The sequence below is a fragment of the Culex quinquefasciatus genome, chromosome 2, assembly GCF_015732765.1.
Source record: "Culex quinquefasciatus strain JHB chromosome 2, VPISU_Cqui_1.0_pri_paternal, whole genome shotgun sequence".
Taxonomy (NCBI): Eukaryota; Metazoa; Arthropoda; class Insecta; order Diptera; family Culicidae; genus Culex; species Culex quinquefasciatus.
In genome coordinates, this window is record NC_051862.1 from 104,169,455 (window position 1) to 104,195,716 (window position 26,262).

At 37.8% G+C, this 26,262-nt stretch overlaps 1 protein-coding gene across 4 annotated transcripts in view; it reads left to right on the plus strand.

The window, feature by feature from the left end:
- LOC119766543 (ubiquitin-like modifier-activating enzyme ATG7) overlaps nt 1-26,262 on the plus strand; it is a 331,454-nt gene that overhangs the window by 115,138 nt on the left and 190,054 nt on the right. The gene's annotated exons all lie outside the window — the stretch shown is intronic.

The following is a 26,262-nucleotide window of genomic DNA, read 5'->3' on the forward strand; positions in this document are numbered from 1 at the left end:
CTTATTAATTAAAAAGTTTATAAACTAAATTAAATAAACTATAAACATTTTTTCATAAATGTTTAAATGTTTAAATGTTTAAATGTTTAAATGTTTAAATGTTTAAATGTTTAAATGTTTAAATGTTTAAATGTTTAAATGTTTAAATGTTTAAATGTTTAAATGTTTAAATGTTTAAATGTTTAAATGTTTAAATGTTTAAATGTTTAAATGTTTAAATGTTTAAATGTTTAAATGTTTAAATGTTTAAATGTTTAAATGTTTAAATGTTTAAATGTTTAAATGTTTAAATGTTTAAATGTTTAAATGTTTAAATGTTTAAATGTTTAAATGTTTAAATGTTTAAATGTTTAAATGTTTAAATGTTTAAATGTTTAAATGTTTAAATGTTTAAATGTTTAAATGTTTAAATGTTTAAATGTTTAAATGTTTAAATGTTTAAATGTTTAAATGTTTTAATGTTTAAATGTTTTAATGTTTAAATGTTTAAATGTTTAAATGTTTAAATGTTTAAATGTTTAAATGTTAAATGTTAAATGTTTAAATGTTTAAATGTTTAAATGTTTAAATGTTTAAATGTTTAAATGTTTAAATGTTTAAATGTTTAAATGTTTAAATGTTTAAATGTTTAAATGTTTAAATGTTTAAATGTTTAAATGTTTAAATGTTTAAATGTTTAAATGTTTAAATGTTTAAATGTTTAAATGTTTAAATGTTTAAATGTTTAAATGTTTAAATGTTTAAATGTTTAAATGTTTAAATGTTTAAATGTTTAAATGTTTAAATGTTTAAATGTTTAAATGTTTAAATGTTTAAATGTTTAAATGTTTAAATGTTTAAATGTTTAAATGTTTAAATGTTTAAATGTTTAAATGTTTAAATGTTTAAATGTTTAAATGTTTAAATGTTTAAATGTTTAAATGTTTAAATGTTTAAATGTTTAAATGTTTAAATGTTTAAATGTTTAAATGTTTAAATGTTTAAATGTTTAAATGTTTAAATGTTTAAATGTTTAAATGTTTAAATGTTTAAATGTTTAAATGTTTAAATGTTTAAATGTTTAAATGTTTAAATGTTTAAATGTTTAAATGTTTAAATGTTTAAATGTTTAAATGTTTAAATGTTTAAATGTTTAAATGTTTAAATGTTTAAATGTTTAAATGTTTAAATGTTTAAATGTTTAAATGTTTAAATGTTTAAATGTTTAAATGTTTAAATGTTTAAATGTTTAAATGTTTAAATGTTTAAATGTTTAAATGTTTAAATGTTTAAATGTTTAAATGTTTAAATGTTTAAATGTTTAAATGTTTAAATGTTTAAATGTTTAAATGTTTAAATGTTTAAATGTTTAAATGTTTAAATGTTTAAATGTTTAAATGTTTAAATGTTTAAATGTTTAAATGTTTAAATGTTTAAATGTTTAAATGTTTAAATGTTTAAATGTTTAAATGTTTAAATGTTTAAATGTTTAAATGTTTAAATGTTTAAATGTTTAAATGTTTAAATGTTTAAATGTTTAAATGTTTAAATGTTAAAATGTTTAAATGTTTAAATGTTTAAATGTTTAAATGTTTAAATGTTTAAATGTTTAAATGTTTAAATGTTTAAATGTTTAAATGTTTAAATGTTTAAATGTTTAAATGTTTAAATGTTTAAATGTTTAAATGTTTAAATGTTTAAATGTTTAAATGTTTAAATGTTTAAATGTTTAAATGTTTAAATGTTTAAATGTTTAAATGTTTAAATGTTTAAATGTTTAAATGTTTAAATGTTTAAATGTTTAAATGTTTAAATGTTTAAATGTTTAAATGTTTAAATGTTTAAATGTTTAAATGTTTAAATGTTTAAATGTTTAAATGTTTAAATGTTTAAATGTTTAAATGTTTAAATGTTTAAATGTTTAAATGTTTAAATGTTTAAATGTTTAAATGTTTAAATGTTTAAATGTTTAAATGTTTAAATGTTTAAATGTTTAAATGTTTAAATGTTTAAATGTTTAAATGTTTAAATGTTTAAATGTTTAAATGTTTAAATGTTTAAATGTTTAAATGTTTAAATGTTTAAATGTTTAAATGTTTAAATGTTTAAATGTTTAAATGTTTAAATGTTTAAATGTTTAAATGTTTAAATGTTTAAATGTTTAAATGTTTAAATGTTTAAATGTTTAAATGTTTAAATGTTTAAATGTTTAAATGTTTAAATGTTTAAATGTTTAAATGTTTAAATGTTTAAATGTTTAAATGTTTAAATGTTTAAATGTTTAAATGTTTAAATGTTTAAATGTTTAAATGTTTAAATGTTTAAATGTTTAAATGTTTAAATGTTTAAATGTTTAAATGTTTAAATATTTAAATGTTTAAAAGTCTAAATGTTTAAATGTTTAAATGTTTAAAAGTCTAAATGTTTAAATGTTTAAATGTTTAAATGTTTAAATGTTCAAATGTTCAAATGTTTAAATGTTTAAATGTTTAAATGTTTAAATGTTTAAATGTTTAAATGTTTAAATGTTTAAATGTTTAAATGTTTAAATGTTTAAATGTTTAAATGTTTAAATGTTTAAATGTTTAAATGTTTAAATGTTTAAATGTTTAAATGTTTAAATGTTTAAATGTTTAAATGTTTAAATGTTTAAATGTTTAAATGTTTAAATGTTTAAATGTTTAAATGTTTAAATGTTTAAATGTTTAAATGTTTAAATGTTTAAATGTTTAAATGTTTAAATGTTTAAATGTTTAAATGTTTAAATGTTTAAATGTTTAAATGTTTAAATGTTTAAATGTTTAAATGTTTAAATGTTTAAATGTTTAAATGTTTAAATGTTTAAATGTTTAAATGTTTAAATGTTTAAATGTTTAAATGTTTAAATGTTTAAATGTTTAAATGTTTGTTCGGCCGATGCCGAAGATTTCACCAAGAAATTCGCAGTTTGAAGCAGTGTGCGCAACCCCACCCCTGCGCCACTGACAGAACGGCGCTGCCAACTTGACAGAACAACAACAACGGCGCGACGACGAGAGTTCGCGCGCAACGAACACGAAAACCGAACGGAAAGTGCGCGCCAAAGCAAGTCGCACGAAGGATCGCGTAGGGAACAGATCGTAATCCTGTAAATATCATCGGAAATACAAGTTTAGTGCTAGTGAAAAACTGTGTTTTCGTCCCGGAATTGAACTCCCAAAAGAAGCTTGAGTTTTTACAGTCCGCTCAAGTTGAAGGACAGTCCACCTCGCCTATAAACCGTTGCCAGTTGCCGCAACATTTGGTCCATTCGAACCGGACAGAAGGCCAACGGACGGATCGGACAGTACGCGCAAAGTGAAAGTGACGAGTGGCGGCGGACCAACCGGATGGTCGCCATCTTGTGTAAAACGACTCCGCAGAAATCTTGACCTCCTTCTCGCGATCGTGTCGATTGCTCCGCGTGAAAACGTGCCGTGATTCTGTGTCCTGCAGCACGGCGTACCGGAAAAAAACGCCGACGGAAGGTTGAAGAAAGTGATCGCGTCGGGCAGAAGGAAGTGAGCCGGAAGTGGTCTCCTGGCCACCGGCAGGAAAGTGTTGTTTGTTGTATGCTTGATGAGGAGGAGGCACGAGCCGCCATCTTGTCACTGCAAAAGGTGCAACACGATTCGGGACAGTGAGATTCGAGAACATTCCCGAAGGCGACTCCGTGGCCTAAAGAACGGCGGAAACAGTGGCGGCAAGAGCCCGCAAAAAGTGAAGATGTTCGCGTAAAAACCGGTACGTGTGAGTGTGTGTGTGTGTGGTGAGCGTAGCGACGCCATTTTGTGTGGTTCCCAAGCGTGGAATATTCCAGTTCGCAGTACCGCTGCGGATTTGGCGGTCGCTCCAGCTGCACACGGAAGAAGATCGGAACGCGACCCGCTGCAAGCGTCAGTGGGACGGTTCGCAAATCCAGCTGCGCCGAGGCCACAGCGCTGACGGAAAGGGCCTGCTGCAAGCGCCAGTAGGAAGGTTCCGGAAGGTGTGGCTGCGACGAGACATCCCGAGAAGAAAAGTGTTGCGCTTAAGGGTAAGTGTGACACCCCGACCAAAAGTGTTTTTTGCTGCACGCGCAGAAGAGACCCGAGGAAGAAGCGTTTCAGTGAGCTCAGCTGAAGACCGCTGCTGCTGTCGTGTCGCCAAGAGTGCGATCACGGCGGAGCACCAACATCCCGATAAAGCATCGCGCCTGAGAAGATGAACCCCGCCGGACAACCGAGGTCCGCGAAGAGCTTGGCCAACAAGCGACGCCAGCTCAAGTTAAAGATCCTGCTACTCTAAGACCGACTTTCCACCTTTGAAGAAGACCAACAACTGCCATCCTTGCCAGAGTTCCGGGTGTTCGCGAAGAACATCGAGCGATTCTACGGTGAGTTCGATTTAGTGCTGCGAGAAATTGAGGAGTGCAACAGTTTCGCCGATGAGCGAGACGCCCACGACTTGGAGTGTGCGGCGATTGAGGGGCTACTCCAAGGAGTCAACAACAAGATTGTAGCCCTCAGTCTCGCACTGCTGTCCCAGCCCGTCCAAGACACTGAACAACAACAAGCCCAGCCTTTGGCAACCTCGCAGCAGTGTGCCGATGAAGGCGATGTTCCGGAGAGAACCGACCCAGCTGCAGCTGATGCTAAGGTATGTGCCCCAATCCAACTCCTCTCGAGCCCATCCAACGCAACCACAGAGCGTTGCGACTCGTTGTGCACGCGGTGCAACGGTTGCCACTTGTGTACCGACTGCTTTGCACCCAGTAAAGTACCGCTCGGACAGAGTCACGAGACGAACTCCAACCTGAAAGCCAACCAAAGCATGCCAGAAAGATCCCTCCAACCGGAGAAACCCTCTGAAATGCATCACCAGATGCAACCGCCCGCCGAACCTGAAGTGATTCGACACGAAGTCTCGACAAGAGTTCGAGGCGACGTCGACATGTCCGGCGATTCGGACGTAACTCTTACGCAGCGGTCAGACGAGCGGATCCACGGTGACCTTGACGTTGGCTGGTGTCAGCCAGTGGAACTTGGTTCACTGCTACCAGCCGACGCAGAGCGAGAAGTCACCGAGTCCGATGACCCGCAAGCTGTTCCAAGGCCGGAGACAGCTAGACTGTTCGACGAAGAACTCGATATCACCACGAATCAGGCAGTGAAGGACGAGGAAGCTCGCTCACTGCAACCAGCCGAAGCCGACGAAGTGAACGACGAGGACCGTTCGCCTCCGATCAGTGCACAGCCCGTTTGCACATCACCAGCCGTCCAAGAGGACGCAGCCACAAAGCCAAGCCACAAGAGTGAGACGTACAGCTGCCAGCTATACAACGCCAACGTCGCACGATCAACCGATCGTGTCCGTGCAGCCAGAAAGTTTGCGGAGAAGCTGCTGCAGTCCGTGATCTTCACCAACAACGAGAAGCAGTCCCGTTTGGTTTGGGACCCGGGATTGCAGCTGAGCTCTGCCTACCGCTCAACCATTCGACCAACCGAAGAACACCACCAGATGGCAGCAAGCTCGGGACGAAGCATGCGCATCTGGTCCGAGATCCTTAACCACCAACGAATTCCAGCGTGGCCAGCGGCCGATTCTCTTCTAGCGGGATTGATGTTAGAAGCCGAGCCTTCAACCCGGGGGGAGAATGTTCGGCCGATGCCGAAGATTTCACCAAGAAATTCGCAGTTTGAAGCAGTGTGCGCAACCTCACCCCTGCGCCACTGACAGAACGGCGCTGTCAACTTGACAGAACAACAACAACGGCGCGACGACGAGAGTTCGCGCGCAACGAACACGAAAACCGAACGGAAAGTGCGCGCCAAAGCAAGTCGCAAAGAGGAACGCGAAGCGTGAAGATCGACGTTGTAAATAGTGATCGGAAATAGAGAAAGTTTTGAAGAGAAAGGTTAACTTTGACGTGTTTGACTTGTCCGAAAAGTGGTCTAAGAATCTCCGGTGAGTGTTACAGTCCGCTCAATCGAAACCGTCCACCTCGCCCAAATAACGTTACCTCTGGCCGCAACAATGTTTAAATGTTTAAATGTTTAAATGTTTAAATGTTTAAATGTTAAATGTTTAAATGTTTAAATGTTTAAATGTTTTGTTGCGGCGTATGGAAACGGTAAACTGAGCGATGTGGACTTCCTTCGACTTGAGCGGACTGTAAAAACCCAAGCCTTTGTGGACTACGTTTCCGGCACAAATAAACACGCGACACTTCCGTAAAAAACAACAAACTTTCTCTATTTCCGATGCTATTTACAAGAAGTCGATGTTTTCTCTTCGCGATCCTCTTTTCGACTGTTCTTTGCGCGCCGTTTCGCTGTCTTCGTTTTCGCGCGAACTCTCGTTGTCGCGCCGTTGTTTTTTGTTCTGTCAGGTTGGCAGCGCCTAGCTGTCAACCATGCAGGGGTGGGGTTGCGCACACTGGGCAAATTAGCACGAAACTGGGTCAAAACTTCGGCTTGGGCCGAACATTCTCCCCCGGGTTGAAGTCTCGTGACTTCTAAAGTCAAACGCACCGGAAGTGAATCGGCCTTTCACCTCTCGTCTCGCCAGAATTCGTTTGTGGTTCAAGTTCGTGTATGCGTCTGCTACGTTAGGTCTGGTGGTATTCTTCGGTCGGTTGATTGTTGGAGCAGAGCTCGGCTACACACCCGGGTCCCAAACCAGGCGTAACTGCTTCTCGCTCTTGGTGAGGACTGCTGGTTGCTGGAACTTCTCTGCGAATTTTCTGGCTGGACGGTTACTGTTGTGGTTGCGATCGGTTGATCGTGCGACGTTGGCGTTGATCAACTGGCAGCTGTACGTCTCACTCTCGTGGCTTGGCTTCTTGGCTTTGTCCTCTTGGACGGCAAGTACAGTGCAAACTGGCTGTTCACTGCTTGGAAGCGGTTGTTCCTCGACGTTCACTTCGTCGGCGTCGGTAGGCTGCAATGAGCGAGCTTCCTCGTCCTTCACTGCCTGGTTCGATATCGGGTTCTTCGTCGAACAGTCTAGCTGTCTCCGGCCTTGGAACAGCTTGCGGGTCATCGGACTCGGCGTCTTCTCGTTCTGCGTCGGCTGGTAGCAGTGAACCAAGTTCCACTGGCTGACACCAGCCAACGTCGAGGTCACCGTGGATCCTCTCTTCTGACCGCAGCGTAGGAGTTACGCCCGAATCGCCGGACATGTCGACGTCACCTCGAACTCTTGTCGAGGCTTCGTGTCGAACCACTTCAAGTTCGGCGGGTGGTTTCATCTCTTGATGCTCTGCAGGAGGTTTCTCTGGTTGGAGGGATCTTTCTGGCATGCTTTGGTTGGCTTTCAGGTTGGAGTTCGTCTCGGGACTCTGTCCGAGCGGTACTTTGATGGGTGCAAAGCAGTCGGTACACAAGTGGAAACCGTTGCACCGCGTGCACAACGAGTCGCCACGCTCTGTGGTTGCGTTGGATGGGCTCGAGAGGAGTTGGATTGGGTCACATACCTTAGCATCAGCTGCAGCTGGGTCGGTTATCTCCGGAACATCGCCGTCACCGGTACACTCGCCTTCACCACGAGCCTCGCTCGTGAAAAGCGGAGTTGGGATGGCAACCTGCTGCGAGACTGCTAATGGCTGAGCTTGCTGTTCATTGGCTTGGACTGGCTGGGACAGCAGTGCGCGACTGAGGGCTACGATCCGCTGGTTAGCTCCTTGGAGTAACCCCTCAATTTCTGCGCACGGGCGTCTCGTTCGTGGGCGTCTCGTTCGTCAGCGAAAAGGTCACTCTCCTTCACATCTTGCAGCACTTGATCCAACTCACCGTAGTATCGCTCGATGTTCTTCGCGAACACCCGGAACTCCGGCATGGATGGCAGTTGGTGATCTTCCTCCAGTTCAGTAAGTCTGCTTTGAAGTAGCAGGATCTTATCCTTGACCTGGCGTCGCTTGTTGGCCAAGCGCTTTGTGGTTCTCGGTCCGGTTGGGTTCATCTTCTTGGTTAGGTGGTTCTAGTACTCACGGGATTAAGTTGCTCCACCGTGGTCGCGATCGTGGCGACACGACAGCTGCAGCTTCCTGGCACAAGTTTCTCCTGGGTCTCTTCTGCTCGTGCAGCGAGAATCACTGGTCAGGTTCTTCTGCTCTTGCAATCAAACACTTCTGATCGGGGTGTCGCACTTGCTTAAGCGCAACAATCTTCTTCCCGGGTTACCTCGTCGCAGCCACACCTTCCGGAACCTTCCTACTGGCGCTTGCAGCAGGCCCTTTCCTTCAGTGCTGTGACCTCGACGCAGCTGGATTCTGGAACCTTCCCCGCTGACACTTGCAGCAGGCCACGTTCCACTTCTTCTTCTGTCGTGTGCAGCTGGAGCGACCGCCAAATCCGCAGCGGTACTGCGAATTGGAATTTTCCACTCTTGGGAACACAAAATGGCGTCGCTTCGCGCACTACACACAGACACAGATTCACGAAGACATCTTCACTTTTTGCGGGCTCTTGTCGCCACTTTTCCGCCGTTCTCAGGCCACGGAGTCACCTTCCGGAAAGCCCTAGAACTGTCACTTTTCCGGATCCCGATAGAGCACTCTTCTTCCACGGCAAGATGGCGGCGCGTGCCGTTTTCTCGCCGAGCGCACTCTCTTCAGTTCTTCTTTCGGTGGCCAGGGGGCCACCTCCGTTTCACTTTTTTTCGCTCGACGCGGTCCGCTTACCTTCCGTCAGCGTCTTCCGATCCGTCGTTCTGCAGGACACAGATACACGGCACGTTTTCACGCGGAGCACTCGAGACGATCGCGGGATGGAGGATAAGCTTTTCCTCATCCAGAGGCACGCGAGGCGTTTGAATTGATCGCGACTCCAAATTTCTTCTTCTGCGGAATCGAGATTTTCAAAATGGCGACCATCCGGTTGGTCCGCCGCCACTCTTCACTTTCACTCGCGAACTTTCGGGTCCTCTGTCCGGTTCGAATGGACCAAATGTTGCGGCGTATGGCAACGGTAAACTGAGCGATGTGGACTTCCTTCGACTTGAGCGGACTGTAAAAACCCAAGCCTTTGTGGACTACGTTTCCGGCACAAATAAACACGCGACACTTCCGTAAAAAACAACAAAATTTCTCTATTTCCGATGCTATTTACAAGAAGTCGATGTTTTCTCTTCGCGATCCTCTTTTCGACTGTTCTTTGCGCGCCGTTTCGCTGTCTTCGTTTTCGCGCGAACTCTCGTTGTCGCGCCGTTGTTTTTTGTTCTGTCAGGTTGGCAGCGCCTAGCTGTCAACCATGCAGGGGTGGGGTTGCGCACACTGGGCAAATTAGCACGAAACTGGGTCAAAACTTCGGCTTGGGCCGAACATGTTTAAATGCTTAAATGTTTAAAAGTTTAAATGTTTAAAAGTTTAAATGTTTAAAAGTCTAAATGTTTAAATGTTTAAGTGTTTAAATGTTTAAATGTTTAAATGTTTAAATGTTTAAATGTTTAAATGTTTAAATGTTTAAATGTTTAAATGTTTAAATGTTTAAATGTTTAAATGTTTAAATGTTTAAATGTTTAAATGTTTAAATGTTTAAATGTTTAAATGTTTAAATGTTTAAATGTTTAAATGTTTAAATGTTTAAATGTTTAAATGTTTAAATGTTTAAATGTTTAAATGTTTAAATGTTTAAATGTTTAAATGTTTAAATGTTTAAATGTTTAAATGTTTAAATGTTTAAATGTTTAAATGTTTAAATGTTTAAATGTTTAAATGTTTTAATGTTTATATGTTTAAATGTTTAAATGTTTAAATGTTTAAATGTTTAAATGTTTAAATGTTTAAATGTTTAAATGTTTAAATGTTTAAATGTTTAAATGTTTAAATGTTTAAATGTTTAAATGTTTTAATGTTTAAATGTTTAAATGTTTAAATGTTTAAATGTTTAAATGTTTAAATGTTTAAATGTTTAAATCAGGGGTGCTCAATGTTTTTGAGTGGCGGGCCAAATTTGAAGCTCACATAAACTGGGGGGCCAAATGTGAAAAAAAATGTGTGTTTAAAAAATAACGTTATTTCAAACTATAAAATTAAAAATACAATAAGTTTCCAGGTATTTTTTGGTAATTTTTGTCTTAAGAGTACAAAAAAAGTAATTTTTCCAGCAGTTTTATTCAATTGGTTCATTTTTTTATAAAAAAAATATGCATAAATTTTGCTATTTTTATACCTCAACTAACAGATCAGGTTATACAATAACTTTGTAAAAATAATATTTCACAAAATAAACTAAATAATCTTTAACATGTATTTTCACATTTGTTCTATAAACAAATTTTAAGAGAGATGATTCATTCTTGAAAAGTGGAGTAATTTTATTTTCAAATAAATTGCTACTAAAATTAAAGATCGTTGCAAAGAGATTTTTCAACAATAATTCCTCCAATTTCAATAATATCTCAATAAATTTTGGTCAGCCTGAATCAGATGTTACGTACTTAGTCACAATTCGTAAACCAAATGAAATGAGTTCGGATCCCGAGGTGGGCAGTTTATAGGTGCAAAAAAGTTTGGTGCTCAGCCTATAAAAATATTGCGTCATGAATCCTCAATTAACATTGAATACCTTTATTTTTACTGTCTTTACAGTTTTTCACTTTAGTCAAATTTGACCGTTTTATAACTCATTTCCAAAAATGTTTGATGAAATTTATGACAAAATTTACTGTTTTCAATCACATTAACACGTGTGAAATTGTTTCAATAAGTTGGGTTTTTTTTACTAAATATCTGTTTCATATATTCAGGATCAAAGTATGGATAAATCATTGGTTCATATTAACTAAAAATATTCACTAAACCTTAATTTTAAGAATTATAACTTTTTTGTCCAAATTACGAATTTTAGATGACTATCCAACATGAGTCCGCGGGCCACAAAAAATAACCTCGCGGGCCACATTTGGCCCGCGGGCCATACTTTGGTCACCCCTGGTTTAAATGTTTAAATGTTTAAATGTTTAAATGTTGAAATGTTTAAATGTTTAAATGTTTAAATGTTTAAATGTTTAAATGTTTAAATGTTTAAATGTTTAAATGTTTAAATGTTTAAATGTTTAAATGTTTAAATGTTTTTTTTTGTAGAGCCTTGAAACCACTGCGACCAATTATAGGAATATTGTGGTATGACTCATTTTTTATAGCAAAATCAGGTTGACCCAGCACCATGGAACGGTGATAGGCGGCTCCTGTTTACTGCGTTTTGTCCCAGTTAGGGTCGACTTTTTTGATGAAGTCTATGACCCTGCCGAGACGGAACCTAATTATATCGGAGGGCTGTAAGACCCCTTTCCCAAAAATTGAAATTCTACTTTGAATCAAGGCACCGCAATTGCATAGCAAGTGCTCTGATGTTTCAGTTTCCATTTGACAAAATCGACATATTGAATCTGCAGTTTTTCCCATATTAAATAAATGGTATTGCGCCGCCGAGCGGTAAGGATTGGCGCATATGATGTGATATTAAAGTAATTTAAAGATCAAAGTTAATCTCTAACAACTATATTATGTTTCTAAATAATTAATGACATCGATGTTATTACTACCGCGGCCTAGCACTTAATACTCGAATCAATTCCCTGGTAAGACACTCGATGTCCCCAGGGGAAACCCAAAAGCCCACATCAGCAAAGCTGGCCGTGTGCTGCAAAAACTGCACCGCCGCGCGGAGCGCTCGTCTGTGCTGACGGTGTGAATAAAAGCACCTTTGGCCACTGTGCCCAACTCAAGTGAGGGTCTTTGCTATAATTTAAGTTAGGGTAGGTCGCACGGACTAAGTCCGGTGCAGTATTTGCAAGGGCAGTGGCCGGTCAATAAACCGGTTATCACCCTAAAATTTTTTTTGTCTAGTTTCAGTAATTCCCGGGATGATTTCTCATTGGGGAAAATAAATCTTTTTGCCTGTCTGGAAGTATCTGTAGTATTCCAAATAAATTTAACTGTTGATAATTCCCAAATTTTAAGCTCCATTTTCATAGAGCAGTCTGGAACACCAAAGAAGGGCTCTGGACCAATAAAATCAGTCTCCGATCCTTTCCTCGCAAGGCTGTCCGCTATTTCATTTCCTAGAATTCCACAATGCCCAGGAACCCAGTATAGATTTACCACGTTATTTTGAGATAATTGCTTCAGTAAGTTAACACCTTCCCAAACTAATCTTGATTGGCAGGTATACCCTTTAAGGGAATTCAAAGCTGCTAAACTGTCAGAGAAAATACAAATGTTTGTAAATCTGTAGTTCCTTTTCAGACAAATACACGCACATTCAACTATTGCATAAACTTCAGCTTGGAAAACTGTTGGGTAATGTCCCATAGGAATAAATTTCTTTATTCCCGGGCCATAAACCCCAGCTCCCGTGTTGTTATTCATTTTTGAACCATCCGTGTAGAACTCAATCGATCCTGGACGAAGATTAGGCCCACCATTATCCCACTCGTAGCGACTTTTAGCGTCCACTGTGAACGGAATGTTATAGTTAGCCTTGGTCGGCATCCAGTCTACTATTGAGTTTAACGCAGGATTCAGATTAAAGTTTTTAAGGACCTCTAGGTGGCCCGTCAAATCTTTTTCCTGAATCTTTGTGGATCGATTCATTAACAGGGCACTTTTACATGCCTCTAATTCAATAAATTTATGAAGAGGAAGTAAATTCAACAAAGAGTTTAGTGCAGCAGACGAAGTACTGTGCATAGCTCCCGTTATTGAAATAGTGGCTAATCTTTGCAGTTTAGCCAATTTGTTTTGTGCATTTTTTAACTTAACTTTAGGCCACCACACAAGTGAAGCATATGTTGTTCTTGGTCTAACTATACACGTATATAATCAATAAATCATTTTTGGCCGAGGGCCCCACTTTTTCCCAAAGGTTCTTTTGCATACCCATAAAGCGTTAGTTCCTTTGTTAATAAAATAATTTAAATGAGCATTCCAATTTAGTTTACTATCCAAGATGACTCCTAGATATTTCACTTCGTTGGAAAAATCTATTGTTATCCCACGAATAACAAGTTCAGGGATAAATATCGATCGTTGTCTTGTAAACGGTATAATAACTGTTTTAGAGGGATTTATACCAAGACCTTCTCTTTTACACAACTTTGAAATAAAATTCAACGCAGATTGCATTTGGTTTGAAATAAACTTTCCTATTTTTCCATGAACTATTATGCAGATATCATCCGCGTAGCTAACCAATTCGAAACCGAGATTCGCTAACTTTTTCAAGAGATCATCGACAACTAGTGACCATAGCAGAGGTGATAAAACTCCACCTTGTGGACATCCCCTCCGAGGTTTGATAACTAGTCTGTCTTCTCCTAAGTCAGCAGAAATTTCCCTGTTAATTAGCATTGCCTCAATCCAGTTGATAATACATGAATCAAAGCCCTTCGCTTCCATAGCAGAGCGCATAGAGCTGTGAGATGCATTATCAAAAGCTCCTTCAATGTCCAGAAATGCAGCCAAAGCCAATTCCTTTGCTTTGAAGGACTTTTCAATTTTTGTAATTAAGCAATTTAAAGCAGTAATTGTTGACAGTAAGCAAATTGTCCTTTATTTAAAGGATTTGTTTTCAAAAATGTTGCTTTAATAACATCGTCTAGTATTTTTTCCATTGATTTAAGAATTATTGAAGAAAGACTTATGGGTCGAAAGGCTTTGGGACTTGTTTTGTCCCTTTTTCCTGCCTTCGGAATAAATATGACCCGTTCCTCTCTCCAGGCTTTTGGGATATAACCTAGAGCAGCGGTTCTCAACCTGGGGTACATGTACCCCTAGGGGTACCACGAGCACTCTAAGGGGGTACCGAAAGACAAACCCCGTAATGGTGGACATTTAAACATAATATTTGAGAGAAAAAAAATTACAAACAGATTTGAAGCAAAAAAATAAATACCATATTTAAAGTGCAGTGAATTACGGGCGAATTGTTTTTGACCAATCAGAAAATTTTCAAAACATATTGAGTGATAAAAAAATAATTTGCACTTGTTAAGAAATTTTAAGAAATTGAAATAAAGTGTACGGTTTTAGAATATTTTTTTCTACAAATATTCGTTTCAAATTTGTAAATTGTGCCTGCTGCCACTGGGTGACTCACCACACATAACCTTCGGACGTCTAGAAATGAGCAGAAACTTGCAACAGAGACCAAAAAAGACCCGGGGGTCGTTAAAGTGGATTGCTTTGCTTTTTTTTTTGCCAGCTGCCATTTATTTAAAACATACAAAATGTTGAAAAAAAAATATGTTTCATATTTTGAATATTGTAAATTCGACCTTTCTTTGCTCAAATATTACACAGCAAAAAATCCGATGGTAAAATCGCATGCAAAAGCATGCACATCACCTTTGTCAAAATAAACACATAATACTACACCCTGCATGTACAATATTTGTAAACACAAAAAATTAGTTGCAACCGCCGAGATTCAAACCCAACACCAATAGTAAGGACTGGCGCCTTAGCCCACTTGGCCATCAGACCGATGAAAAGCTAAAGGATAAACGCATATATATGCTTGACAATTCGGTCAAGTAGGTTTCCCATACTGATGGGCTACATATTTCAGGGTGTAAAATTACATAAAATTGCATAAAATAATGCAATATTTATTTTACCGCCCAGATACATGCAGCTGGATTTCTACTTTTTTAGCTCTCTAGTTTTGCATAAAATTAAAACTAGGATTTTTTGTGATTGTTATATCTTGGAAATTATGGATCTCATTTTAAATGGTACGAAAACAACAACACAGTGAATATAGTTCTAAATTTAAAGATCAAGGCTTTTCCTTCAAATTGACACACAAAATACACTCTTCTTATATTTTTTTGTGACCTGTACTCAGCAACAAAAGAATGGATAAAAAAATGTTCAAAAAAAAGCAGTAAAGAATTTTCTCTACCATTCGATTTTTAGAGATGCAATATAATATAATAATAATAAAAAAAAGTACTATTAAATTAAATAGCATTTTTTAATCTGAAATCAAAACAGATTTTGATAATCTTTTAAATGTACAGTGAGTCAAATATTTGTCCGTACCCTCCCCGTACGGAAACTTTTTGTGATGTAAAAGTACATAAAATTCGACTAAAGTACCAAGTTTTATACATCAATCGACGCGGCAGAATGTCAATGGATTTGAAAAAAAAAACTTATTCTAGAAAACTACAAAAATAGTTCACTAAAAATGTTTTAAAAAGAGGTCAAATTATTGTCCGTACTAATAAAAGTGCAATAGCTGATCGATTTAAGTGAATTCTTTTATGAAATGTTGTTTCTGTGTCAAATACAAGTACCTCTATCCAGTTTTTGACAACTATGAACTTCTGATATCTTTGTTTAGTAAGTTTATATTAAAAAATGGTTAAAATTTAGTTTTTAAGTTAAACTTATCAAACATTAGTTTATAAACAACTATTTTTTTTTTAATGTTGATTTCATCTTTTTTACTGACATTTTTCGACCAAAAATACTGTTTCGGAACAAATACGTTAAACAATCCGGATTGTACCGGAACCGGGTTAACCCCCAGAGGAAAATTTTATGGTGGTGAGATAAAGGACAAAAAAACACCTCTTGCAATTTGAAGCATCCAAATTCGTCCACTACAGCCCGATTACGAGTCCCTAGTCTGAAATTTGAAATTTTCACTTTTCGTGCTTAAAATTTGCTTAGAATTTCTGTACCGTCCTGGGTCAAAATGTTTTGCTTAGGGAATTAAAAGAAAAAAGATACAATAGCATTGATTTTTTTTTATAATGACTTGAAAAAAGTACTATTGAATTAAATTGCATTTTTAAACAGATTTTGAAAATCTTTTAAATGTAGAATTTGGGCAGTTTCAAAAAAATCTCTTTTACTCATGTATTTATGGTTTGTATTATGTGTTTACAAAAAGAAGTAGGTTTTTGGTGCCACTGCTTTGGTGGCTTTTCCTGCCTTAAAAAAAGTAAATAAATTCAATTCAATTCAATTCAAAAACAATTCGTCCGTCATCAAAAATTTAAATTTTAACTCCCGAATATGTTATGTTTTGTATTATGTATATACAAAAAGAAGTAGGTTTTTGGTGCCACTGCTTTGGTGGCTTTTCCTGCCTTAAAAAAGTGAATAAATTCAATTCAATTCAATTCAAAAACAATTCGTCCGTCATCATACATTTTAATTCCCGAATTTAAAATTCAAAAAAATATATGTATACATGAAATGTCAATGAAAATTTAATTTTCAAAATTGGAATGTAAAAAAAACTCAAGCAACGAAAAATTTCATGTATGAACACGAGGGGTACCTGCAGCTCAAGTAACAGAAAAGGGGTACCTAGCCAAGAAAAGGTTGAGAACCGCTGTGTTAAACAATTGTCTGGATTTTTTCCTTAACACTGCCAGGTTTTCATTCCACCACGATACCTCACGGTTGGAGGATTTGTGTTGAATTGGACAACTAGCCATGTAGGAATTAGTAATTGCGTTAGTCAATTCCGATGATGCTTTTTCCAACTGTTCAACAGTGCGGATTACATCCCCGGCATTAAAGTTGTAGTTATTTAGAAGAACTTTATAGTTGTCCCAATTGGTTTTTTTAGGATTTCGATATGTTCCTACTAACATTTCTCCTGCATTATATTCAAACTCAATTTGTTTGTGATCTGAAAGTGATATTTCATTGGAAACCTTCCAATTTGATATTCTTTCGGATATTGGTTCACTGCAAAAAGTGAGATCAAGAACCTCTTGTCTTGTTGCTGTGACAAATGTTGGGGAACTACCGATATTGCAAATATCAATATTATTTGATGATATATAATCAAGCAAGTTTGCTCCTCTTTTATTGATGTTTGTGCTGCCCCATACTGTGTGGTGAGCATTGGCATCGCATCCAACAATAAATTGTTTATTCATTTTCCTACAGTAAGAAATAAACATCGTCACATCAACAGGCGGAGCTTCTTCGGTATCGCCGGGGAAGTAAGCAGATGCCACACACATCCAGGTACTTCCTCTGACCGTAGGGACCTCCATCTGTATCGCAACAATGTCTCTGGAAATAAATTCGTTGATTGGAATGAACTTTGTATTGTTTGTATTTAATACAGTAGTTGGCCTAAATAACGTTGATGATAGTCGTCTAAACAGGTCATTCCGCCCGTCCCGGGCGTGGGGCACTTGGCAATCAACAAATCCGGCCACAAACTTTAATTTTTCTATCAGAATTCAGAAAATCTGATTGAAAAAATTCGATGCTCTTCCGTTGACGCTCGTAAAAAATTTCAAGATGAAACGCGTTTTTTCATTTCTTTTGATGTCACCTCACACTCTGACGAAAAACCGCTTAGGCGAAACTCGGCGAAATGTCATCGAGGTTCCGCCGTACACCAGCAGGTGTCGCCCTTGTGCAAAAAATGCTCAAACGGAATCGAAGCGGAACCCAATCAGACAATCTGTTTAGAATATTTCGAACCAATTTTCGAAGCGGAATGAACCCGTCAAGCAGAAAACGATTTGATTGGGTAGGTTTGTTTATATACGCGTGCACACACGGTGCTGATGTTTGATCGCAAGGCTGTATGTCATAGGTACTAGCCATCTTGCTTTGCATGAGTGCATGACTCCGTGCCACTAAAACCAAAACAATAACAAAAGAACAATGGACCGTTCCAGGAAAACCAAAACATAAACAATGCCAGTGTCAGTGGAGTGAGAGAGTCAGAGATAGCGATTTTGACAACCGCAGTGCTACACACTCAACCGCGAGTACCTTACACAGAAAAAAAAAATTCGGTAAATTTACATCATTTATGATGTACCAAAAGTGCACGTCATTAATGATGCGAATTTACAATACATTCATTGTAAATATACATTTCATCCGATGTAAATGTGCCTTGAGAAAACTTATCGAAATCGTGTAAATTTCCGATGAAAATAACGTAAATTTACCCAAAGCAAAATTTTTTTTGGCTCCACTGAATCCAAAATCCGATGTAAATTTCAAACGCTTTTGTGGATTATTGTTTAGAAAACAATTCATTTGGTCTTATTAAGAACAAAGCGTATAAATGTTGTATCGGAATTCAGATTCGGTGGAGCTTGGTTTTGTTTTTGTATTATCGGAGGTTTTAAGCGTTAGAATTTTAATTTTTATCTAAGTGTGTGTTCTTAATATCTTATCAACAAACTTATCACAATGCAATCCGCAAACTACGATCAAAATAAGATATTCAATTTAGTTTTTCAGAAATAAACGGTTTTGATATTATTTCGTTGGTTTCTAAACCACTAAACGTAAATATAAGCTTATCACAGAGATTTTGATTAAGAAAAATTAAAACAAAAGCATTTTAGATACTCACACGTAAAAACAGGCGTACAGAAACGTCATCACATGACTGGAGACGTACTTCATCACTCTACCGAGGTCCTTCAATATTTACGGCAACCCTTCGTCCCTCTAAGTGGTCCGGCTTGACCGGAACCGGTGGTGGTCCCGCACCGTTGAAGCTGCTCGAAGCTGACGATGACGACAGCGCTAAAGATGTTGGAGGTTAAAGGAGATGCTTCTGCTGCTGCTGAATAACCTCCTCGGTCGACGCGTACACGGCCTAGTCGTTGGCGTCCGCCCGCTTGTCGTCCCCGCAGTAGACGGTCGAGTCGCGGAAGTCCTTGCACTCGAGACATCTTCGTTCGTATCAGCGCCCCCTGGCAGACGGAACCGCTCGATGAGGTCAGCGGGAAAATCGATTCGCGTTGCTCCGGTTCGGCCGACTTAAACGAGCCCCGGTTAAAGATGCTCGCCGGCTGGGGGAACAGCGTCCGCGGGTCGGCGTCGTACAGGTTGGCGATTTGCGAGCTCGAATCGTGGCAAACCTGTCAATAGATCGTGGGGCTGCTGGTGATGTGGATGGTCGATTCCTCCGGCCAGGAGATCTTGTGCTGGTGCAGGGCAGCCTCGATTCGCATTAGCGTCCAGGTGATCCTGACCTTAAATCCTCTTTAACAAACGCAACAACACAGCTTTTTGCTGACCGTGGTGAACAGGGAGTGGTTACGGTTTCAGAGTTAGGTTTACCGTTTCACCTAGAAATGAAAACAACATAAATAAAAATGTAATATTCACGAAGTTTCAACTTCTCATACCGGCTACGTACCTGATAACATTGTTTAAGTTTGATTTCTAGTAAAAAAAACTGTCTTAGACACACTAAGCTACTTATTTACTGCAAGTCAAGATTTTTTTTCCTGGCTGTAAAATTTGACATTTGTTTTGAATAGCATTTTTGACATTTATAAATCAATGACCTGTTAAAATAGTAGACTGGCTTTCTGGATTCTGTCGGAGTTGGTGTTTTTTCGCATCTACTCAATTTTGGGTAAATACACAGCTTATAGACGTATCCAGTTTGAAATGGCCGCTAGGTGGCCAATGGTGTTAGAAATGACAGCTTCCATGTATTTGAATATGGGAGCTCAGGAAAACTCAATTTTTAAGCAATAAAATGATTATTTATGATAAAAGTATTGATTGATTAGGTGCACAAAATGTGTCTAGAATATTATTAAAATAAAAACTGTTCAAAAAATTTGCAATTGAGATAAGTACACCATTCGATTCAACAGGAATTTTGGGCACCAAAAATATATAGTTTTCATATGTTAAGTGTTTTATTTTAGAAGAAAATTAACAAAAAGTATGAAAATCGAGACATTTAGTATAGGAGCTGTCAAATCTCTCACCATCAAAAAGCAGCGTTGAGCTTTCGCTGGTTTTGTCTATTGCTTATTGCGAGATTTAATCTCGTTTTTCCTTTGCTTCAACTGACAGGACGTTAAACCCGCCGAACCACCGCGGTGTCAAAATCAGCAAGATGAACTGAATTTCAGCGTTGATTAGGCTGACAACTTGGCGTGTTTTGAATATTTTCCAAAATTTCAGCTCAAAATGTCAAGGCAACCTTTGACAACAGCCAAATTTTTTTTTTCTGCTGCTGTCATGCGGCCGCAGTGGTGACTCTGTATTACTCTGGGGTTCTCCCACGGTCATATCAACATAAATTTAAAAAAATATAAAAATTGAAATCACAAGCCTAGGTTTGGATGAAAAAAGTGTTTTAATAGTATTTTATGCAACAAGTTGCAAAAAGAGGATTTTCCAGCACGAGTCGTACACTAGGTCGTACATTTATCTAACGAGGTTCACCGAGTTGGATAAATACGAAAAGTGCTGAAAAAATCAAGTTTTGCAACGAGTTCCATACAACATTTTTTGCAATTCCAAAAACACTCATTGAATGAAATTTTAAGTCAAATTTTCATGTATTTTGTCAATAAATTGTTTAAATAAACAAAAAATTAAATTTGTAAAATGTTGAAGTGTTACTTTTCGAAACAAGTGCTGAAAAGTTCAACCTTTCAGCACCCATTTCAGTGCTGAAAAGTAGAACTTTTCAGCATTTATATTGAAAAGTGTTGCTATTCGATTCTGTTATTTTTGGTACAGATAAGTAGGCTATTTCGTCATTCAAGAATGGCAGGAAAAGTAAGTAGTTGCAGGACGGAATTGCAAAAAATGCATTTTACTCGCGGCCAGTTGATTTACAATCATTAGTTTTCAAAATATCGAGGCATAGTCGGAAATTTTTTTTACGCGAAAAAAACTTTTTGCTAAATATAATTATAAACGTAAGAAAATGCATTTTTACTGGTTTTCATTTGATAAAACTTTAACTTTTATTAAAATTTTGAAGTTTTTTTAGATTTTTTTTTTTGCCCTCAGGCCAATTTTGAAGGGGGGCGACATAAGAAGAAAATTATGTGAGTACAGTTGCTGACAAAAATACTTTTAAAAAATAAATACCGTCAACTGCAGTCTGAACAGAGACAGCAGTTTTTGAGGCACTTAAAGCATAAAATATGGAAAACGATGCACCATTATTGTTGTTTTGTGTCTGTTCTATCCGAAACTAGTCATATCCAAATATTGTGCAGTAACAACGCTAAAACAGCTGTTCCAATTCGACCCAGATGACGATCTTCCAGAATAAAATATAAAACATGACTAAAAATCATTTATGATCACTTTTTTTATTATAAAGCAACAAAAAGTGACAAGACAACATTTTTTCGATGGGCTATGGTCTCCTAGAAGCGAGCTGTCAAGTAGGAACTTTTCTGTCAAGAAGGGCCGCGTAGTTATTTTTTAAAATTGGTTTAACATTAATTTTAAATCCTTTGCGATCGTACAAAGGGGCATTATACTTAGAAAAATAAGTTTTATCGCTGTGAACAATAGTATCTCAAATTTAAGCATTATTTTTTGGACCAAATGAAAGTACCTAACTCTCATCAATGCTACGATAGTTTGACCAAAAATACTTCCCAAAAAACAGGGTGAAAAAAAATTACTGCTTAATGTAGAAATTTGCATTAGCATTGTACAACTCTGCAACACTCTGCTTGATGATGTGCAACTTTTCAAAAGTTTCCTAAAAAAATAATACTCATTATAGAATATCATCGTTGACTAACCAAATTGGGTTACTTAGCTTGTCGGAGTTGCGTGGATTAACTTTTCAGCATTTAAAGATTACCGTGCATTGTACTCCGACAGTTTTAACGTTCTGTTTCTGTGTTCTGTCAAGATGACAAGCTGACAAGAAACTGTGACAATCTGACAAGAGAGTTATCTAAGCCCGCTCTCACGCACACTACCACGCCATTTGTTTTGCTGGACGGAACAAAATTTAACCTCAATCTTTTTCGTGTACGTACACTCAATACATGCGCACGTAGATAACTCTAGAAACTGAGAGTGATTCCTGTAAATTTGAAAATAAATATGAAAATTCTAATTCGTGAGTATTTATCACCAAATTCGGCCACTAGTGCCAGGATGACCATAATACCGCGAAATATTCTTACCGGTAGGAATGACCAGAATCTGATACGGATGTGAACCAAGGCAAAATTACCCGCAGCCACTCCATCCGTCACGATCGTGCAAAAATATCAGCCACCCGGTCCGGATGTTTCGATGGCTAAAGCTGAGGAGCTTTCGACCAAGCGATCTACCGGACGATGAAGTGAAGCCACCGTAAGGCGCCGTTGTTTCGGACAAACTTGCCCGTACCGTTCGTGCCTCCGCCGACGAAGAAACCCGGAAAAGGATGCTGACGGAGTTCGCAGCCACCGCAGCAAGAAGCAGCTGGTAGTCAAGGAAATTGAGACGGCACCTGCTCGCAGGGGACAGTGTTAGCAGCTGCTGAAACTAAAATTATTTTGTAAGTATTAATCAGAACTAAAATTTACTTTCTCGTTCATCCCGCTGCGATTCAGCTGGAAGCATTGATGTTTCATTCCATTCCATTGGAATTCCGCTCATAAACATCAGATTGCTTCGGAAGAATCAGCTTCCAGCAAGAATGTTTTGATTTTTATGAGCTCGGACCGGCACGATGAAAACAACTCTTGCATTTGCATTGCTACCGTTGTTGACAACCTCCGGAAGGCCATTCAAGTTTTGTTTACAGCAAAACATGTAAATGAATGTGCAACTTCTGCTTTTTCTAGCCAAACTGGCAATTTCTCTTCAAAACACTCCAGCACCGTTCCCCACCAACCGTAAATAATAATGAACTGTCAATAACAACAGCTAAGGTTTCAATTGAAATTTGTGTTTGTTTCACTTTTACATGGGGCAAAATTTACGATGAATTATAATTTACATGCTTTTCATAATTCAAATTTTGGCAAAAGGCCACAAATTCAAAATCGTTTACATGAGAAACACGCTTTACGTTTAATTTCAGTTTACATGAACCCTCTTTAGGTGTGATTTAACACTTTACGATGAATGTCAATTTTAAATTAAGGTTATTTAAATGGGAAACATCAATTCAGTGTCGTGTAATTTTACACTTTTTTTTCTGTGTAGGTAGAAAGCCATGGTTTGATCGAATCAGGGGGCGAGATCTATATCTCACTACAGGCAGCTCGCCCGCAGCCAACACAAGCTGTCAACTTCGGCACCAGAACAAAAGGAAGCTGTCAATTTCGGCGCCAGCACAAAAGAACAGCTGTTCGTTACGGAACCAAAACAAAGCAACTGCGCACTGTAAAAAAGGTACAAAAACTGCTGGCATAAAATGGAAATAAAGTAATTATTGTTTTATCTAAAATTTTACCGCAATATAAGTTTTTTTGGTTTTGTTGGCTGGCAACTTAATTGCGCCGGGGACACTTTCCCGCAGATGTTTCCAAACGCCCATCGTGGGGATCAATTCCGTTAGTTTTGAATTGGATTTTCCTTTTCCGGCGTCCACTACTGGTGTTTTCGTGACCGGGATATCTTGTTGATGATGGGTTCATGTTTTCGGTGGAGGAGGAATCTTAGACAAAAAATGCAAGCAACGGGGGCAGTGGTGTGGTTTCTGTCATTGTGTTTGTCTTGCATCGCTGCAGGTGCTGCCGCATGATTTGCCTCATAAGGTTCTGCCATTGGAAACGGATTCGGTCGTCGCTCTTGATTTATTTATTTTGATTTTGTTACTGATGATCAGCAACAACAAAACAATCGTTAAGGCTTGATTGTCTCACGCATACACTGACATGACACATGACAGTAATGGGTTTGTATTGGTGTGTTTGGGCTGCGCTTCGGCATAAGCTCACCGACAGCGCTGGCGTCGGCGTGATTTGGTGGTTTGATGAAGGACGATGAATTTAAAAAATAATTTGTATGGAGAGTCACGTCTGTTTGTCTGTGATATGTTCCAACTGAGCCTGTTTGGTTAGTAGCCGAAGTATAACTTAAGGTGAAACGCCTCATAATGTCCAGTGCTAATGTATTAGTGCAATATAAAAGCATTGGTTTATTTACGATCATTGAAATTTTCTTGATTTAGTGTCATGTCAATATTGTTTAATTGTGGTGGTACTATCATTATTATTTCAAGCCTATTTTCTTAAAAGATCCTAACTTCATTTCAAATCCGTAGCGCATGGATGGTTATCAAAAAAGTATTCTTGATTTTGTTTCATTGAATCTATTTTAAACAATTCGTTTGTAATTTTTGGACAAAGTAAAATTAAATTCTAAATGAGTCTTGCCATTGCTCTTTGCGGGGCAAGGCCTGCTTCGATCGTGTCCGGCTTGCGTCGTTGTTTCGCGCGGGAGAAAAAGAAGAAAAAAGTGATTTTGAAAGAAGCTGGCCAGTCTCGCCGTTGCTCTTTGCTAGACAAGGCCTGCTTCGATCGTGTTCGGCCTGCGTCGTTGTTTCGCGCGGGAGAAAAAGAAGAAAAAAGTGATTTTGAAAGAAGCTGGCCAGTCTCGTCGTTGCTCTTTGCGAGGCAAGGCCTGCTTCGATCGTGTTTGGCCTGCGTCGCTGTTTCGCGCGGGAAAAGAGAAAGAAAAAGTGTTTTTACCCAAATGCCACTTATTTATCATTATATACGCGCTGATCCCTGTTTTGCCTGATGGGATTGGAAGTTTAAAGATAGTTCGAGGATCCGTCTGGTTCTTGTTCTATGTTTAGGCGGGGCCAGACAATGCCCAATGACCTCGGAATTGGGCCGCTAGGATCTCTGCCATTCTGAAATGGGTCATTGGAAGCAGCGCGAGGGCTGTCACCACCTAATACCCGGGACTGAGATAAGCTGTATCAGCATAACCCAAGTCTGATACAAATTATACTTTTCCATAATTTCGCTGCCGGTCAGCGGGTATTGGATTGGACCACACACACACACAATATAAGTTTAAAAGTTAGGGTCTGTTTTTGAGGTAATTTTTATCAATTTATTTGCAAAATAAACTACTCAAGTTGGGATTATTAAGCACACTTCGGTCCGATGACCTCATTTAACCCACCGGAGGTCGCGTACGTGTACTTTGTACACAGTTTGTAAGGGCACTTGTAAGAAAGGCGAAAACACGCGACTTCCCGAAGGTTAAAGTTGTACTTTTATCACATGGGACATTTAACTTAACTTTCGTATAATTTGACTTTTGCTTGTAATTCTTATAATAAAATTTGAAAAATAGTTTTGTTTTCACTGTGCACAGTTTGCGCGAGTTATTAATCTCAATCACCCAAGATGGCGGCCTTTAGCATCCCCCTGGATCGAATACAGCAGCGTTTCTCAACCTTTTCTTGGCTAGGTACCCCTTTTCTTTTTGCTTAAGCTGCTGGTACCCCTTAGTTTTTAAACATGAATTTTTTTCGCTTATAGAGTTTTTTTTTTAAATCCAAATATCGTTTTTTTTTTGTATGAGAAACATAAATTTTGGAGAAAAAAAATCTGTTTAAATGTTCTGTAACTCTAACTCGGGAGACATTGATAGAATTTAAACTAAATCTGGAATTTTCTTGGACCAATTTTTTTTTTTGCTTCCTGGGTGTTTTTGAAACCGCATTGGTTTATTAAAAAACACTTAAAATGAAAAAATATGTTATTAAATATTTAAAAACCCGATTTAATATCACCAGAGGTGAAATAGAGCCTTTCTTACAAAATGATGAAACTCCGAGAAATATATTGATGCATTATTTTTTCAAAAACATAATGATACCATCCAGTGAGAATTTTACCTAAAGCTTCGAATCTTTTAAGGCTAAACCTCAAATGCAATTTTTTTTAATTTCAGATTTACATTATTTGTAGCAAGACATTTGAATTTATTTAAGAAAAACATATTGGATTGACATTATTAGAAAGAAAAAAAGGGTACTCAGTCTATAATGTTAGTCTATGATTAACTCAAAAAAATATGTATCGCTATTGCACTTTGTCGATCAATTATGAGAAGCCAGAAAGAACACTTTCACGCGCAGCGTAAAACGCGCAAGCGTAAAAGCGATGGCGTTGAAGCTTCGACTTGACGACTTGTCGAGCGAGAACGAGCCGGGACTTCGAATTTGATGTTCAGTATATGATTTTGCAGAAATCCAAAAATTTAATAGGAAAAAATAGGGTAAAAATAAAACGAAAAACACTAAAATCGCTATATCTCTGGAAATACATTTTGGAAAAGCTTCAAATTTTGGGCCCAAACATTTTATGGCGCATGTTTTCGAATGGCTTTTTGTTTGAAACAGAATTCTTTAAATTTGATAGTGTTATCTGTAAAACAGTCCAAAAAATACCTCTAAAAATGGCTTTGACCACATTTACGGGTCGAAAATTGTGAATCGAAAAATAAAATGTTCGTCTCCGACCCCACGGCTACAGATCTGGCTTTTAAAAATGGTGGGTTTTACGAGCCGGGTCCGGTGGTTTAGT